General features: G+C 32.5%; 1 pseudogene; it reads right to left on the bottom strand.

Annotated features, from left to right (window-relative positions):
* Nucleotides 1-3,057: 3,057 nt before the first annotated feature.
* On the bottom strand, nucleotides 3,058-3,625 carry LOC149187254 (dirigent protein 22 pseudogene; annotated as a pseudogene).
* Nucleotides 3,626-3,832: the final 207 nt, after the last annotated feature.

The raw sequence follows: 3,832 nt of genomic DNA, 5'->3' as shown, positions 1-3,832 counted from the left end.
CAGTTACCTTCATGCAAATTATCACCATAACCCTTCTCAAATAACTGGTGTCCTTAACACTTTAGCCATAAGATCCCTAAAATATCTGATAATGAGCACATTGACGAAGAGAAAAACCATCTTATCAAAACTTTCAAAAATATTGGCTGCAAAGAAGAAGACATAAAATAAAACTTTAAAAAGGCTGAGAAAAGAATGTTCCAACCTCATGAACACCAACCACCATGCAAAAGAACTTATCTTCCATACATTAAGGGTGTAACTGAAAAAATAACCAAGATTCTAAGAAAGAAAAATTTCTCCATCATTTCCAAAACGATGAAAACTATCAATCCAGAGATGAGATCTGTCAAAGATAACGTTGACCCACATCAACACCAAGGTATCTATAAAATTACATGCTTCTATGGTAAATGCTACTTTGGGGAAGCTGGAAGATCCTTTAAAATCAGAATGAAAGAACATGTCACTAACATCATCCATGAACGTGTTCTCTCTTCTTCCCTTGCCAAACATTCCTTCAAGACCAAACACCATATAAACCTTGAAAAATATGAAATTATAGCTAGGGAAAACCATTATTTGAAAATACAGTTTAGGGCACGGGGGATTCACTCATTGAACCTCTGACATATCACCTGCATTCGTGGCATATTAAACAATACCCTTAATTTGACTACATATTGGAAAATCCCTCTAAAAATCTTATTATTTAACCCCCTATCAATATTAACCCAATACAACCTCCAATTTAAAAAATCACTACTTTCACTAGATATTGTAAGTATCCATTTTTTTATCAACTTTTTTTATACCCCTTTATATTTTTTCATTAACTTTAAGCTCTGTTTTTTATATTTTCCAATATAAAAACCCTTTACCCCCTATATATCCCCCAGTATATTATGTCATTTTTTCCTTAATATATATCCCCCAATATAAACCCACGTGGTATGATATTGCTCCCCTAGTGAAGCCCCGTGCTTTAGGGAAGCCTTAGAGATTATAAAAAAAACTGTAACGATTTAAAAAGAGATAACGACCTTGAACTCAAGAATAGTTAGATTCCTATTATTAACCATTTTAGGAATTTTAAAAAACTTTGAATTATGCTTCGTTACACTCTTCCTTATCCTCTAAATAACCATCATCTTCTCTTTCTCTTATGTTTTCCCTACTTTTCCGTGTAAAAATCTAATTAAATACTATAATAATGTTATCTATTAAAATACTATTATTTATTAAAATATTAGTAACAAGATTAATAATATTATTATAATAATAAAAATATAGAAATAAAATTAGTATCATCACCTAATAATATTCACATTATATTATATAATATATATTACATAATGAGTAGAAATAAAATAAATAATGGTTCTTATTATTAGTAGATGTATTATTAGATATATAACAATGACCTAAGATTTTTAATAAATATCATATCAACGACAAAACATTAATAATACTATTATTATAATAACATTTTATACCTATCACTGTATTAATAAGAATATAATATATTAATATTACGTTACATTATTTATTAAATAAAAAATAAAAAATTAAATTAGATTTTTTTAATGGTGGACATTTTTGATAGAATTTTAATATTTAGGATTTCATAGCTTGCTTTTTTATATTTCTTTATTTTTCTTTTTTAGGTTTATACTGTTCTCTTGACATTATTTCTCTCAGTTTGATGTCTTGATGATGGATCCATTTATGGACCCAAAATATAGACATTTTTTCAAAGTAATTGTGGTTAATCCTAACTTCCAAGTTAGTTTTACACAATGTCCATGTACACTAAGGTTTACCTTATTTAACCATGTTTCCCATGGTTGACCATTATTAACCATACAGTGGAGACCATTATTGCAAGTAGTTTGATCATGTTTGACCTTAGTTGACCATGTTTCCCAAGTTGTCTATATTGTACCATAGTTCATTATTGCTAACTAAGGATGATTGTGATCAACATGACAACCATTATTTCCCAAGTTGTCTATGGCATACCGTGATTGACTAAGTTGTCTATATTGTACCATATTTCATTATTGCTAACTAAGGAAGATTGTGGTCAACATGACAAACATTATTTCCCAAGTTGTCTATGGCATACTCTGATTGACTATTGCTTACTAGCGATGACTATGGGTAGCATTAATGATTTTTTACAATGCTTGACCATGTTGATAATGGTTGATCATGAGCAAACATGGTCAATCTATTTCCCATGGTTGACCACTTGATCATGGTTGAGTATAGTCAACAATGTTATTAATGTTACTAATAATAAAATTGTTATCAATAATATTAATGTTAACTCTATTTTAATGTGATTAATAATATTAATGTTTACCATGTAAATACAAATATTAATATTAACATCCACGGGGCGTAGAATAGACGGTGATGAGGTGTATTGCTACGTCACCCTTTGATGTCAAGGTCATCTGTTTGAAACTCGATGGGAAAAAATCTAATCATGTTAAGGGCTTGTGTGGCCCATGTCACGTGTAATCCCCGAGTGATTTTGACAGATTAGATGCCCTTGCATTGTGGTTTCTCAAGCCATAGGTCAAGCCTGATGTAATCTTTGATGAACTTTGACCACTTGACAAACAAACAAAAAAAATATTAATATTAACAACATTAGCAATGGAGTTTGATGCTACAATGTGATGAGCATTAACCTTCATCACATTATGACTAATATATCCCCACTTCAACTTTGGCTATATACAATATAGTGAAACATGAGAAAATATGGTAGATATATTTTATAGTTAATTACTTGACCATATTTAAGCAATATCAACCATATTAATAAACTTAAGTGAACAATATTAACTACCATATTAATATTAACAATGGTTTTTATATTATTAATATTATTTATGTGACTAACAACCTAGAAACAATTTCACTTCTATTTTTTTTCCATCTGAACTTAACATGGGTGGAATCAACCAACACCAATGTTTAATGATCCGAAGGAACTTATTCACTGCTAAATAACAAGTATGACTGAGCACAACGGAGAGATCCTTAGTAGTGGAAAACAGTGACAGTGTACTCAACAATTGCATTGCCCGTAGTAAGATCGAGGGAATGAGTGCGGGCGACTGCGTAACCACGAGCCAACCGAAACAATCCGCTGCCACCGACGATGGGCATTTCTCTCACTTTATCGAAAACCGCGTTCTTCCCTACCACAGCGAGGGTGCTGCCGTTGTACTTTCCTCTATCAAACACAAACGTTAATGCCATAAGCAGATGCACTTTCTCCTGGCAGGAAGAGACATAGATACCCTCCGCTCTGCCCAACATTTTGGAGGTCGATTCCGGCCCTTCCGTCAACCAGTCGTCCATAACCCTAACCATGCCGAACTGAGTAAAGGAAGATCCAGTGGTGGGAGAAGACGCCACCTCCACGGCCGTCACATTTTTCCCTGACACTATATCATGAAAATAGAAATGAAGATAAACTTGTTTTCACCCTCACCTCATGTCGTTCAAATATTGTTATTGCTACCCAGAATAGGAAAGTGGTTGCAGCCGCTGCAACTGCAATATTGTTAATATTTGAGCATGTATTGTCTTTGAACTTGCCCATCTTTTCTACTGAATACACTCTCCTAATCTTTCCTGAATTAATGTCAACCTATAGAGAAATATGTGACGAAATATTTCTGAAGGAAAAGTGTGGTTAAAGGAAGAAAGTGTATGAATATTAAAGCGAAATTATGCAGTTAATGTGCCTGTGACTCCAACCTTCGAAGTAAATATTATCCATAAGAGTCAAATAAACTTAAGTTGGAAA

The sequence above is a fragment of the Pinus tabuliformis genome, chromosome 3_1 (assembly GCF_031772625.1).
Source record: "Pinus tabuliformis cultivar Carrire ecotype Pingquan chromosome 3_1, CPIR1, whole genome shotgun sequence".
Taxonomy (NCBI): domain Eukaryota; kingdom Viridiplantae; phylum Streptophyta; class Pinopsida; order Pinales; family Pinaceae; genus Pinus; species Pinus tabuliformis.
Note: the sequence above shows the minus strand (reverse complement) of the source record. Positions and strands in the feature narration are given on the sequence as shown.